Raw genomic sequence first — 15,753 nt, forward strand, 5'->3', positions numbered from 1 at the left:
AAAAAAGCACCTGCTGAAAAATGTCGAAAATTCGGGTTTTCGTTTTTTGGCTGTAACTTTCGATGCGTTGATCGCAGCGTATTGGGACTGCGCCCAATCGATTTCTCTCGCAAAATTACGTCGAAATAGTGCCACAATTACTTTATTCCGGCACTTTTGAAAATCGCGAAAATTTTCGCCAAAAATACAAAGGGGTTAACCTTCCTTTTTTTTTGACCAAAAAATTTTTCGTCTCAGAATTAATTCGTATGACTCTTTCCCGACCAATTGGACCCCAAGGAACTCAGAAAACGCAGCAAAAGGAGCGTGGGATCAACGGGAGAGAAGATACGAGGAAAAAAGCACCTGCTGAAAAATGTCGAAAATTCGGGTTTTCGTTTTTTGGCTGTAACTTGCGATGCGTTGATCGCAGCGTATTATGACTGCGCCCAATCGATTTCTCTCGCAAAATTACGTCGAAATAGTAACACAATTACTTTATTCCGGCTCTTTTGAAAATCGCGAAAATTTTTGCCAAAAATACAAAGGGGTTAACCTTCCTTTTTTTTTGACCAAAAAATTTTTCGTCTCAGAATTGATTCGTATGACTCTTTCCCGAACAATTGGACCCCAAGGAACTCAGAAAACGCAGCAAAAGGAGCGTGGGATCAACGGGAGAGAAGATACGAGGAAAAAAGCACCTGCTGAAAAATGTCGAAAATTCAGGTTCTCTTTTTTTGGCTGTAACTTCCGATGCGTTGATCGCAGCGTATTGGGACTGCGCCCAATCGATTTCTCTCGCAAAATTACGTCGGAATAGTGCCACAATTTATTCATTCCAGCACTTTTGAAAATCGCGAAAATTTTCGCCAAAAATACAAAGGGGTTAACCTTCCTTTTTTTTTGACCAAAAAATTTTTCGTCTCGGAATTGATTCGTATGACTTTTTCCCGACCGATTGGACCCCAAGGAACTCAGAAAACGCAGCAAAAGGAGCGTGGGATCAACGGGAGAGAAGATACGAGGAAATAAGCACCTGCCGAAAAATGTCAAAAATTCTGGTTTTCGTTTTTTGGCTGTAACTTTCGATGCGTTGATCGCAGCGTATTGGGACTGCGCCCAATCGATTTCTCTCGCAAAATCACGTGGGGATAGTGCATGAAACAATTTATTCCAGCACTTTTGAAAATCGCGAAAATTTTTGCCAAAAATACAAAGGGGTTAACCTTCCTTTTCTTTTGACCAAAAAATTTTTCGTCTCAGAATTGATTCGTATGACTCTTTCCCGACCAATTGGACCCCAAGGAACTCAGAAAACGCAGCAAAAGGAGCGTGGGATCAACGGGAGAGAAGATACGAGGAAAAAAGCACCTGCTGAAAAATGTCGAAAATTCAGGTTCTCGTTTTTTGGCTGTAACTTCCGATGCGTTGATCGCAGCGTATTGGGACTGCGTCCAATCGATTTCTCTTGCAAAATCACGTAGGGATAGTGCATGAAACAATTTATTCCAGCACTTTTGAAAATCGCGAAAATTTTTGCCAAAAATACAAAGGGGTTAACCTTCCTTTTCTTTTGACCAAAAAATTTTTCGTCTCAGAATTGATTCGTATGACTCTTTCCCGACCAATTGGACCCCAAGGAACTCAGAAAACGCGGCAAAAGGAGCGTGGGATCAACGGGAGAGAAGATACGAGGAAAAAAGCACCTGCTGAAAAATGTCGAAAATTCGGGTTTTCGTTTTTTGGCTGTAACTTGCGATGCGTTGATCGCAGCGTATTATGACTGCGCCCAATCGATTTCTCTCGCAAAATTACGTCGAAATAGTAACACAATTACTTTATTCCGGCTCTTTTGAAAATCGCGAAAATTTTTGCCAAAAATACAAAGGGGTTAACCTTCCTTTTTTTTTGACCAAAAAATTTTTCGTCTCAGAATTGATTCGTATGACTCTTTCCCGAACAATTGGACCCCAAGGAACTCAGAAAACGCAGCAAAAGGAGCGTGGGATCAACGGGAGAGAAGATACGAGGAAAAAAGCACCTGCTGAAAAATGTCGAAAATTCAGGTTCTCTTTTTTTGGCTGTAACTTCCGATGCGTTGATCGCAGCGTATTGGGACTGCGCCCAATCGATTTCTCTCGCAAAATTACGTCGGAATAGTGCCACAATTTATTCATTCCAGCACTTTTGAAAATCGCGAAAATTTTCGCCAAAAATACAAAGGGGTTAACCTTCCTTTTTTTTTGACCAAAAAATATTTCGTCTCAGAATTGATTCGTATGACTCTTTCCCGACCAATTGGACCCCAAGGAACTCAGAAAAAGCAGCGAAAGTAGCCTGGGATCAACAGCAAAGAAATTACGATGGAAAAAGCACCAGCTGAAAAATGTCGAAAATTCAGGTTTTCGTTTTTTGGCTGTAACTTTCGATGCGTTGATCGCGGCGTATTGGGACTGCGCCCAATCGATTTCTCTCGCAAAATTACGTCGGAATAGTGCCCCAATTAATTTATTCCAGCACTTTTGAAAATCGCGAAAATTTTCGCCAAAAATACAAAGGGGTAACCTTCCTTTTTTTGGACCAAAATATTTTTCGTCTCGGAATTGATTCGTATGACTCTTTCCCGACCGATTGGACCCCAAGGAACTCAGAAAACGCAGCAAAAGGAGCGTGGGATCAACGGGAGAGAAGATACGAGGAAATAAGCACCTGCCGAAAAATGTCAAAAATTCTGGTTTTCGTTTTTTGGCTGTAACTTTCGATGCGTTGATCGCAGCGTATTGGGACTGCGCCCAATCGATTTCTCTCGCAAAATCACGTGGGGATAGTGCATGAAACAATTTATTCCAGCACTTTTGAAAATCGCGAAAATTTTTGCCAATAATACAAAGGGGTTAACCTTCCTTTTTTTTCGACCAAAAAATTTTTCGTCTCAGAATTGATTCGTATGACTCTTTCCCGACCAATTGGACCCCAAGAAACTCAGAGAACGCAGCAAAAGGAGCGTGGGATCAACGGGAGAGAAGATACGAGAAAAAAAGCACCTGCTGAAAAATGTCAAAAATTCGGGTTTTCGTTTTTTGGCTGTAACTTTCGATGCGTTGATCGCAGCGTATTGGGACTGCGCCCAATCGATTTCTCTCGCAAAATTACGTCGAAATAGTGCTACAATTACTTTATTCCGGCACTTTTGAAAATCGCGAAAATTTTCGCCAAAAATACAAAGGGGTTAACCTTCCTTTTTTTTTGACCAAAAAATTTTTCGTCTCAGAATTGATTCGTATGACTCTTTCCCGACCAATTGGACCCCAAGGAACTCAGAAAACGCAGCAAAAGGAGCGTGGGATCAACGGGAGAGAAGATACGAGGAAAAAAGCACCTGCTGAAAAATGTCGAAAATTCGGGTTTTCGTTTTTTGGCTGTAACTTTCGATGCGTTGATCGCAGCGTATTGGGACTGCGCCCAATCGATTTCTCTCGCTAAATTACGTCGGAATAGTGCCACAATTTATTCATTCCAGCACTTTTGAAAATCGCGAAAATTTTCGCCAAAAATACAAAGGGGTTAACCTTCCTTTTTTTTTGACCAAAAAATATTTCGTCTCAGAATTGATTCGTATGACTCTTTCCCGAACAATTGGACCCCAAGGAACTCAGAAAACGCAGCAAAAGGAGCGTGGGATCAACGGGAGAGAAGATACGAGGAAAAAAGCACCTGCTGAAAAATGTCCAAAATTCAAGTTTTCGTTTTTTGACTGTAGCTTCCCATGCGTTGATCGCAGCGTATTGGGACTGCGCCCAATCGATTTCTCTCGCAAAATTACGTCGAAATAGTGCTACAATTACTTTATTCCGGCACTTTTGAAAATCGCGAAAATTTTCACCAAAAATACAAAGGGGTTAACCTTCCTTTTTTTTTGACCAAAAAATTTTTCGTCTCAGAATTGATTCGTATGACTCTTTCCCGACCAATTGGACCCCAAGGAACTCAGAAAACGCAGCAAAAGGAGCATGGGATCAACGGGAGAGAAGATACGAGGAAAAAAGCACCTGCTGAAAAATGTCGAAAATTCAGGTTTTCGTTTTTTGGCTGTAACTTTCGATGCGTTGATCGCAGCGTATTGGGACTGCGCCCAATCGATTTCTCTCGCAAAATTACGTCGGAATAGTGCCACAATTTATTCATTCCAGCACTTTTGAAAATCGCGAAAATTTTCGCCAAAAATACAAAGGGGTTAACCTTCCTTTTTTTTTGACCAAAAAATTTTTCGTCTCCGAATTGATTCGTATGACTCTTTCCCGATCAATTGGACCCCAAGAAACTCAGAGAACGCAGCAAAAGGAGCGTGGGATCAACGGGAGAGAAGATACGAGGAAATAAGCACCTGCCGAAAAATGTCAAAAATTCTGGTTTTCGTTTTTTGGCTGTAACTTTCGATGCGTTGATCGCAGCGTATTGGGACTGCGCCCAATCGATTTCTCTCGCAAAATCACGTGGGGATAGTGCATGAAACAATTTATTCCAGCACTTTTGAAAATCGCGAAAATTTTTGCCAATAATACAAAGGGGTTAACCTTCCTTTTTTTTTGACCAAAAAATTTTTCGTCTCAGAATTGATTCGTATGACTCTTTCCCGACCAATTGGACCCCAAGAAACTCAGAGAACGCAGCAAAAGGAGCGTGGGATCAACGGGAGAGAAGATACGAGAAAAAAAGCACCTGCTGAAAAATGTCAAAAATTCGGGTTTTCGTTTTTTGGCTGTAACTTTCGATGCGTTGATCGCAGCGTATTGGGACTGCGCCCAATCGATTTCTCTCGCAAAATTACGTCGAAATAGTGCTACAATTACTTTATTCCGGCACTTTTGAAAATCGCGAAAATTTTCGCCAAAAATACAAAGGGGTTAACCTTCCTTTTTTTTTGACCAAAAAATTTTTCGTCTCAGAATTGATTCGTATGACTCTTTCCCGACCAATTGGACCCCAAGGAACTCAGAAAACGCAGCAAAAGGAGCGTGGGATCAACGGGAGAGAAGATACGAGGAAAAAAGCACCTGCTGAAAAATGTCGAAAATTCGGGTTTTCGTTTTTTGGCTGTAACTTTCGATGCGTTGATCGCAGCGTATTGGGACTGCGCCCAATCGATTTCTCTCGCTAAATTACGTCGGAATAGTGCCACAATTTATTCATTCCAGCACTTTTGAAAATCGCGAAAATTTTCGCCAAAAATACAAAGGGGTTAACCTTCCTTTTTTTTTGACCAAAAAATATTTCGTCTCAGAATTGATTCGTATGACTCTTTCCCGAACAATTGGACCCCAAGGAACTCAGAAAACGCAGCAAAAGGAGCGTGGGATCAACGGGAGAGAAGATACGAGGAAAAAAGCACCTGCTGAAAAATGTCCAAAATTCAAGTTTTCGTTTTTTGACTGTAGCTTCCCATGCGTTGATCGCAGCGTATTGGGACTGCGCCCAATCGATTTCTCTCGCAAAATTACGTCGAAATAGTGCTACAATTACTTTATTCCGGCACTTTTGAAAATCGCGAAAATTTTCGCCAAAAATACAAAGGGGTTAACCTTCCTTTTTTTTTGACCAAAAAATTTTTCGTCTCCGAATTGATTCGTATGACTCTTTCCCGATCAATTGGACCCCAAGGAACTCAGAAAACGCAGCAAAAGGAGCGTGGGATCATCGGGAGAGAAGATACGAGGAAAGAAGCACCTGCTGAAAAATGTCGAAAATTCGGGTTTTCGTTTTTTGGCTGTAACTTTCGATGCGTTGATCGCAGCGTATTGGGACTGCGCCCAATCGATTTTTCTCGCAAAATTACGTCGGAATAGTGCCACAATTAATTTATTCCAGCACTTTTGCAAATCGCGAAAATTTTCGCCAAAAATACAAAGGGGTCAACCTTCCTTTTTTCTTGACCAAAAAATTTTTCGTCCCAGAATTGATTCGTATGACTCTTTCCCGACCAATTGGACCCCAAGGAGCTCAGAAAACGCAGCAAAAAGAGCGTTGGATCAACGGGAGAGAAGATACGAGGAAAAAAGCACCTGCTGAAAAATGTCCAAAATTCAAGTTTTCGTTTTTTGGCTGTAGCTTCCCATGCGTTGATCGCAGCGTATTGGGACTGCGCCCAATCGATTTCTCTCGCAAAATTACGTCGAAATAGTGCTACAATTACTTTATTCCGGCACTTTTGAAAATCGCGAAAATTTTCGCCAAAAATACAAAGGGGTTAACCTTCCTTTTTTTTTGACCAAAAAATTTTTCGTTTCAGAATTGATTCGTATGACTCTTTCCCGACCAATTGGACCCCAAGGAACTCAGAAAACGCAGCAAAAGGAGCATGGGATCAACGGGAGAGAAGATACGAGGAAAAAAGCACCTGCTGAAAAATGTCGAAAATTCGGGTTTTCGTTTTTTGGCTGTAACTTTCGATGCGTTGATCGCAGCGTATTGGGACTGCGCCCAATCGATTTTTCTCGCAAAATTACGTCGGAATAGTGCCACAATTAATTTATTCCAGCACTTTTGCAAATCGCGAAAATTTTCGCCAAAAATACAAAGGGGTCAACCTTCCTTTTTTCTTGACCAAAAAATTTTTCGTCCCAGAATTGATTCGTATGACTCTTTCCCGACCAATTGGACCCCAAGGAGCTCAGAAAACGCAGCAAAAAGAGCGTTGGATCAACGGGAGAGAAGATACGAGGAAAAAAGCACCTGCTGAAAAATGTCCAAAATTCAAGTTTTCGTTTTTTGGCTGTAGCTTCCCATGCGTTGATCGCAGCGTATTGGGACTGCGCCCAATCGATTTCTCTCGCAAAATTACGTCGAAATAGTGCTACAATTACTTTATTCCGGCACTTTTGAAAATCGCGAAAATTTTCGCCAAAAATACAAAGGGGTTAACCTTCCTTTTTTTTTGACCAAAAAATTTTTCGTCTCAGAATTGATTCGTATGACTCTTTCCCGACCAATTGGACCCCAAGGAACTCAGAAAACGCAGCAAAAGGAGCATGGGATCAACGGGAGAGAAGATACGAGGAAAAAAGCACCTGCTGAAAAATGTCGAAAATTCGGGTTTTCGTTTTTTGGCTGTAACTTTCGATGCGTTGATCGCAGCGTATTGGGACTGCGCCCAATCGATTTCTCTCGCAAAATTACGTCGGAATGGTGCCACAATTAATTTATTCCAGCACTTTTGAAAATCGCGAAAATTTTCGCCAAAAATACAAAGGGGTTAACCTTCCTTTTTTTTTGACCAAAAAATTTTTCGTCTCAGAATTGATTCGTATGACTCTTTCCCGACCAATTGGACCCCAAGGAACTCAGAAAACGCAGCAAAAGGAGCGTGGGATCAACGGGAGAGAAGATACGAGGAAAAAAGCACCTGCTGAAAAATGTCTAAAATTCAAGTTCTCGTTTTTTGGCTGTAACTTCCCATGCGTTGATCGCAGCGTATTGGGACTGCGCCCAATCGATTTCTCTCGCAAAATTACGTCGGAATAGTGCCACAATTTATTCATTCCAGCACTTTTGAAAATCGCGAAAATTTTCGCCAAAAATACAAAGGGGTTAACCTTCCTTTTTTTTTGACCAAAAAATATTTTGTCTCAGAATTGATTCGTATGACTCTTTCCCGACCAATTGGACCCCAAGGAACTCAGAAAACGCAGCAAAAGGAGCGTGGGATCAACGGGAGAGAAGATACAAGGAAAAAAGCACCTGCTGAAAAATGTCCAAAATTCAGGTTCTCGTTTTTTGGCTGTAACTTCCGATGCGTTGATCGCAGCGTATTGGGACTGCGCCCAATCGATTTCTCTCGCAAAATTACGTCGGAATAGTGCCACAATTAATTTATTCCAGCACTTTTGAAAATCGCGAAAATTTTCGCCAAAAATACAAAGGGGTTAACCTTCCTTTTTTTTTGACCAAAAAATTTTTCGTCTCAGAATTGATTCGTATGACTCTTTCCCGACCAATTGGACCCCAAGGAACTCAGAAAACGCAGCAAAAGGAGCGTGGGATCAACGGGAGAGAAGATACGAGGAAAAAAGCACCTGCTGAAAAATGTCCAAAATTCAAGTTCTCGTTTTTTGGCTGTAACTTCCCATGCGTTGATCGCAGCGTATTGGGACTGCGCTCAATCGATTTCTCTCGCAAAATTACGTCGGAATAGTGCCACAATTTATTCATTCCAGCACTTTTGAAAATCGCGAAAATTTTCGCCAAAAATACAAAGGGGTTAGCCTTACTTTTTTTTGGGCAAAAAACTTTTGGTCCCAGATTTGATTCAAATGACCCTTACCTGACTGATTGGAAACCAGGAACTCAGAAAACGCAGCAAAAGGAGCGTGGGATCAACGGGAGAGAAGATACGAGGAAAAAAGCACCTGCTGAAAAATGTCCAAAATTCAGGTTCTCGTTTTTCGGCTGTAACTTCCGATGCGTTGATCGCAGCGTATTGGGACTGCGTCCAATCGATTTCTCTTGCAAAATCACGTAGGGATAGTGCATGAAACAATTTATTCCAGCACTTTTGAAAATCGCGAAAATTTTCGCCAAAAATACAAAGGGGTTAACCTTCCTTTTTTTTTGACCAAAAAATTTTTCGTCTCAGAATTGATTCGTATGACTCTTTCCCGACCAATTGGACCCCAAGGAACTCAGAAAACGCGGCAAAAGGAGCGTGGGATCAACGGGAGAGAAGATACGAGGAAAAAAGCACCTGCTGAAAAATGTCGAAAATTCGGGTTTTCGTTTTTTGGCTGTAACTTTCGATGCGTTGATCGCAGCGTATTGGGACTGCGCCCAATCGATTTCTCTCGCAAAATTACGTCGGAATAGTGCCACCATTTATTCATTCCAGCACTTTTGAAAATCGCGAAAATTTTCGCCAAAAATACAAAGGGGTTAACCTGCCTTTTTTTTTGACCAAAAAATATTTTGTCTCAGAATTGATTCGTATGACTCTTTCCCGACCAATTGGACCCCAAGGAACTCAGAAAACGCAGCAAAAGGAGCATGGGATCAACGGGAGAGAAGATACGAGGAAAAAAGCACCTGCTGAAAAATGTCGAAAATTCGGGTTTTCGTTTTTTGGCTGTAACTTTCGATGCGTTGATCGCAGCGTATTGGGACTGCGCCCAATCGATTTCTCTCGCAAAATTACGTCGGAATAGTGCCACAATTTATTCATTCCAGCACTTTTGAAATTCGCGAAAATTTTCGCCAAAAATACAAAGGGGTTAACCTTCCTTTTTTTTTGACCAAAAAATTTTTCGTCTCAGAATTGATTCGTATGACTCTTTCCCGACCAATTGGACCCCAAGGAACTCAGAAAACGCAGCAAAAGGAGCGTGGGATCAACGGGAGAGAAGATACGAGGAAAAAAGCACCTGCTGAAAAATGTCCAAAATTCAAGTTCTCGTTTTTTGGCTGTAACTTCCCATGCGTTGATCGCAGCGTATTGGGACTGCGCCCAATCGATTTCTCTCGCAAAATTACGTCGGAATGGTGCCACAATTAATTTATTCCAGCACTTTTGAAAATCGCGGAAATTTTCGCCAAAAATACAAAGGGGTTAACCTTCCTTTTTTTTTCACCAAAAAATTTTTCGTCTCAGAATTGATTCGTATGACTCTTTCCCGACCAATTGGACCCCAAGAAACTCAAAAAACGCAGCAAAAGGAGCGTGGGATCAACGGGAGAGAAGATACGAGGAAAAAAGCACCTGCTGAAAAATGTCGAAAATTCGGGTTTTCGTTTTTTGGCTGTAACTTTCGATGCGTTGATCGCAGCGTATTGGGACTGCGCCCAATCGATTTCTCTCGCAAAATTACGTCGGAATAGTGCCACAATTTATTCATTCCAGCACTTTTGAAAATCGCGAAAATTTTCGCCAAAAATACAAAGGGGTTAACCTTCCTTTTTTTTTGACCAAAAAATATTTCGTCTCAGAATTGATTCGTATGACTCTTTCCCGACCAATTGGACCCCAAGGAACTCAGAAAAAGCAGCGAAAGTAGCCTGGGATCAACAGCAAAGAAATTACGATGGAAAAAGCACCAGCTGAAAAATGTCGAAAATTCAGGTTTTCGTTTTTTGGCTGTAACTTTCGATGCGTTGATCGCAGCGTATTGGGATTGCGCCCAATCGATTTCTCTCGCAAAATTACGTCGGAATAGTGCCCCAATTAATTTATTCCAGCACTTTTGAAAATCGCGAAAATTTTCGCCAAAAATACAAAGGGGTTAACCTTCCTTTTTTTGGACCAAAATATTTTTCGTCTCGGAATTGATTCGTATGACTCTTTCCCGACCGATTGGACCCCAAGGAACTCAGAAAACGCAGCAAAAGGAGCGTGGGATCAACGGGAGAGAAGATACGAGGAAATAAGCACCTGCTGAAAAATGTCAAAAATTCGGGTTTTCGTTTTTTGGCTGTAACTTTCGATGCGTTGATCGCAGCGTATTGGGACTGCGCCCAATCGATTTCTCTCTCAAAATTACGTCGGAATAGTGCCACAATTCATTCATTCCAGCACTTTTGAAAATCGCGAAAATTTTCGCCAAAAATACAAAGGGGTTAACCTTTCTTTTTTTTTGACCAAAAAATTTTTCGTCGCAGAATTGATTCGTATGACTCTTTCCCGACCAATTGGAACCCAAGGAACTCAGAAAACGCAGCAAAAGGAGCGTGGGATCAACGGGAGAGAAGATACGAGGAAAAAAGCACCTGCTGAAAAATGTCCAAAATTCAGGTTCTCGTTTTTTGGCTGTAACTTCCGATGCGTTGATCGCAGCGTATTGGGACTGCGCCCAATCGATTTTTCTCGCAAAATTATGTCGGAATAGTGCCACAATTAATTTATTCCAGCACTTTTGAAAATCGCGAAAATTTTCGCCAAAAATACAAAGGGGTTAACCTTCCTTTTTTTTTGACCAAAAAATTTTTCGTCCCAGAATTGATTCGTATGACTCTTTCCCGACCAATTGGACCCCAAGGAACTCAGAAAACGCAGCAAAAGGAGCGTGGGATCAACGGGAGAGACGATACGAGGAAAAAAGCGCCTGCTGAAAAATGTCGAAAATTCAGGTTTTCGTTCTTTGGCTGTAACTTCCGATGCGTTGATCGCAGCGTATTGGGACTGCGCCCAATCGATTTCTCTCGCAAAATTACGTCAGAATAGTGCATGAAACAATTTATTCCAGCACTTTTCAAAATCGCGAAAAGTTTCGCCAAAAATGCAAAGGGGTTAGCCTTACTTTTTTTTCATTTTTCGACCAAAAAATTTTTGGTCTCACATTTGATTAGTATGACCTTTTCCTGACTAATTGGAACCCCAGGAACTCAGAAAACGCAGCGAAAGTAGCCTGGGATCAACAGCAAAGAAGTTACGATGGAAAAAGCACCAGCTGAAAAATGTCGAAAACTCAGGTTCTCGTTTTTTGGCTTTAACTCGTTGTACGTTGCTCGCAGCGTATAGGGACTGCGCACAATCGATTCCTTTCGCAAAACTACGTCGAAATAGTGCATGAAAGAATTTTTACCGGCACTTTTCAAAATCGCCAAATTTTTCGCAAAAAATACAAAGCCTTACTGTTTTTTTGAGCGAAAAACTTTCAGTTTCCGATTCGCTTTTTACGGCCATTTGCTGACTAATTGGACCCGCAGGAACTCAGAAAACGCAGAAAAAATAGCGGAGGACCAACAGCAGAGAAAGTACGAAGGAAACAGCACCAGCTGAAAAATATCTGAAACACTGGTTTCGATTTTTTGGCTGTAACTTCTGATCCGTTGCTCGCAGCGCTTAGGGACTGTGCCCAATCGATTCCTCTCGCAAAACTACGTCGGAATTGTGCATGAAAGAATTCATTCCGGCACTTTTCAAAATCGCCAAATTTTTTGCAAAAAATACAAAGGGGTAATGGTTTAATGGTTTATTTTTTATCTTTTACATGGCAATATCGGTAAACATCATAGCAACACTAAAAATAATCAAAGTCCTAATTCCTAAACCTTAGCCTAGTTCTATATTACTATTTACGATCTAGGGATAAAAAATTAGAACAAAGAATAGAACAGAGAATGACGGCGAAGAAAATGTCGGAAAGAAAAAAAACGAAAAAACTTCAACTCCTAACACTCCTACCCCTACTCCTACTCTCACACTCACTCCTACTCCCACTCGGTCCTTCTCCTCCGCCTTTTTCTACTCATCCAGCCACGTACCATGACCGCCAACCACCTCCGTACCACCTCCAACCAGCGCCAACCACCTCCAGCGACCACCGCTAACCACCTCGTGTTATACCTTGAATAGTAATGAATATTATTAGTATAGGAACACATCAAAAACATAGTGTAAGGATCAATATTATAATTAATATATTAATTAATAATTCAATACATTTTATTAGCGCATTCATAGCTACTGAATATGTGCTTGCGCGAAAATCAAATTGAAATAATTTATTGCAATCATGACAAGTTTGAAAAATTTTGAATACAATATATTTGCAATTGCCATTAAATATTATAAAAATGTTTTACTCACCGAGCACAAATCCTCGCCCTCCTCTTCTACCTTGTTCTCCTCGTCATTCTCGTCCTCCTCCTCCTAGTCCTTCTCCTCGTCCACCTTGATCACCCGCAACTACCCCAACCACCTTCGAACACCTCCAACCACTGCCAACCACCCCCAACGACCACCGCTAACGACCTCGGGTTATGCCTTGAATACTAATAAATATTTTCAGTATTAGAACACATCAAAAATTTTCTGTAAGGATTAGTATAATTTTTGTATCGACACATTTTACCAAGAAGATTATGAGGAAATGATAAAAAATAGTCGAAATATCATTAGCGTACTGACAGCTACTGAATTTGGGCTTGCGCGAAAAATGAATATAAATAATTTATTGTAAACATGAAACAGGAACCTCGGTGCGCTTGTCCTGGAAGTCGAGCTACACCTGGTAGCGAAACTTGAGCGCAGAAACCACGGCGCGCTTATCCTGGAAGTCAATTTTCACCAGGTGCGTACTTGGAGCGCAGGAACCACGGAGCGCTTGGTCAAAAGTCACCATATCAAGAACTTGGACAGCCAGAACTACGGAGCGCTTGTCTTCGAAGTTGAGTTTTACCAGGTAGCGGACCCAGAGCGCAGAAACCACGGAGCGCCTGTTCTGGAAGTTGAGTTTCACCAGCTAGTGTACCCGGACCGCAGAAACTACGGAGCCCTTGTCCCTGAAGTCGAGTTGCATCAGAAAGCGGAGCCGGAGCGCAGGATCCAGGAGGTAGAGAACCCGGTACTCGAAATCTGCGGAGCGCGATACTTATCCGTCCGCTCTACTGCGCGGTTGTTTCCAGACTGAGGAATTCGACTAGCAGATTTTCAAGCTGAACGATGACGTTAAGAGAAAAAAAAATTTTGGGTGACGTCACTTTCTGAACATCCGAACATCCAAACTTTGGTTTCGAACTTTAATACTACTTATGATGATGTATGATGTATGATGATATGGTATGACGTATAATGATTTTAGGTTTCACATTTCGTACAAGGAATACGCACTTTATCCTTCCTGCCGATTCCAGTAAGTACACACAGGCTGAGTAGTGGCTTGGGCTTACCATTGCGAAGATTGTGTTACTCGGAAGGTGAATGCAGCCAGCATCATGTCGAAATCTGTAATCCTCTGATGTTCTGCAATAAATTCTCAACTCTACAGTTGTAACATCTTAGGGAGTGCAAGCGCACTACGATTTCCGGTTGTTATACCAAAGCCCGTTAGAGCAACTGTCTCTATATTCTTCAGTCAGCGTAGGAGGTGTTTGGAGGTGGTTGGCGGCGGTCGGAGGAGGTCGAGGAGGACGAGGAGGACGAGGACAACGAGGACGTCGATGGGGGGTGGAGGAGGTGGATGAGGAGGACGAATGTGGTCGGTGGTGGTCGGAGGTGTTTGGAGGTGTTCGGAAATGGTAGGAGGTGGTAGGTGCTGGTAGAAGGTGGTAGGGGATGGTAGAAGGTGGTCGGCGATGGTCAGAGATGGCAGGGGGAGTTAGGAGGTGTTTAGAAATGGTAGGAGGTGGTCAGAGCTGGCAGGAGATTGCAGGACGTGGTTGTCGGCGGTAGGAGCTGGCCGACGGCGGCAGGGGATGCTAGGAGTCGGACGGAGATGGTGGGAGGTGTTTGTGGCGGCTAGCGGCGATCGGAGGTGGTCGAGAACGACAACGACGACGACGAGGGGGTGGTGATGGTGGAGGCGGAGTGGGCCGTGGTGGTCAAGGAGGACAAAGGTGGTCGGAGGTGGTTGACAGTGGTTTGTGGTGCTCGGAGGTAGTTGAAGGTGATTGGCAGTGGACGCGGTTACGCTTTTTCTCACGGGGATGATCGAGCTGATCGACATTTCTAAGTTGCAGTCGACAAGTATTCTAACGCACTCGCTTTGTATCGACTTAATCTCAAGCTTTCGTACAGACACTACTTTGGCTGCTTACGAATGTCAGTGGGAGCTCGTTAAGTAGAGTCGATAGAGCAGAACCCTAATACACTCTCAGTCCCACCTGTGCCTGCTTGCCCGTCGAAAACTGGTCACAAAAATTTACCCAGGGGTATCAGTCAATTACTCGCCGAAAACGGATCACGAACATTTTTTTACTAGGGGTACCCTAGTCTTTATACCTGGCTATGCGCCTTTCATCCGCAATTAGGCAGCCCAAGCTTTTCGTCCATCCATGTGTATTTGGTTGCGTTGACAGGCGCAGTCATCAACATGCTAAATTAAACTTAAACAATTAAAATCGATTTATTGTAGCAGATACTTGGTATTTAGGATTTCGTAGTTCCCAATTGGACTGCACTTTAATCAGATTGTGTTACATGTTCAATCAATTATTTTCCTCGCTTCCTAAAATATTTCTGAAGAATGTCTGTGAGAGTATTTTCATTCGGGTATATGTATAAATATTATAAGTATATTTTTTTATTAATGTTTGAAGATATATGGTTCATCTATATAAATACATATATGTTTGTGTATGTATAGTTTATGCAGTTTTAGTTGAATATACGTATTGATGCATTTTTGGACAGGATCACCGAATAAAAGTGAAATGTCTGTGATAAAATGTATGAAATCTGTTCATTATCATCTCATTAGTTATTGCCAAGTTATCTTACAATTGGGGTCGCTTCTCAGCGACCGTGACGTGTTGCAATTATCATATGTTTACTCCCAGTTTAGTGGCATTCGGAAAGTCGCATACATTGTCATAAACAGCTGATTATCATCACAATAATGTTGATACAATTCCATAGATTCCATAGCTTGTACAGCGATAGCATGTATGCATATTACCTACAAATACGTACTCTTGAGATTCAATACCTGCACGTAAGGTTCTCCGTCAAAACTCCAAACTCGACCTTCTTCAAAAGTGAACATTACAAGTACGATTTGGTTAATTGAAGGTGAAATTATATAAAAATAGAATATGTTCGAAAAAATGCATCAGGTGCGATAATTGTGAAACATTTAATTCTACGAGCCAGACTAAGCTTCATGTTCAACGAATAAATTTTCTGTTGAACGTATTTAACCGTATAATGACTTCTTTTTTGGTAAATGCGGAATTTATGTATGTAAAGAAAACGTATATTGCCTAGGATGAAAGAGTTTCATTCATAGTGGATACAATATATTATTATATCTACACATAGGGTTTTTTTCAGGAGATAATTTATCTTCATATTCG

At 41.7% G+C, this 15,753-nt stretch overlaps 1 long non-coding RNA gene across 1 annotated transcript; it reads right to left on the bottom strand.

The window, feature by feature from the left end:
* Positions 1 to 12,153: 12,153 nt before the first annotated feature.
* On the bottom strand, positions 12,154 to 13,358 carry LOC138190743 (uncharacterized). Its single transcript, XR_011176821.1, has 3 exons — positions 12,936 to 13,358; positions 12,548 to 12,732; positions 12,154 to 12,304 (listed from the first exon to the last, which is right to left on the bottom strand). It is a non-coding gene; the product is annotated as an uncharacterized lncRNA (long non-coding RNA).
* Between the last annotated feature and the right edge of the window lie 2,395 nt (positions 13,359 to 15,753).

Source organism: Neodiprion pinetum, chromosome 4, assembly GCF_021155775.2.
Source record: "Neodiprion pinetum isolate iyNeoPine1 chromosome 4, iyNeoPine1.2, whole genome shotgun sequence".
Classification (NCBI taxonomy): Eukaryota; Metazoa; Arthropoda; class Insecta; order Hymenoptera; family Diprionidae; genus Neodiprion; species Neodiprion pinetum.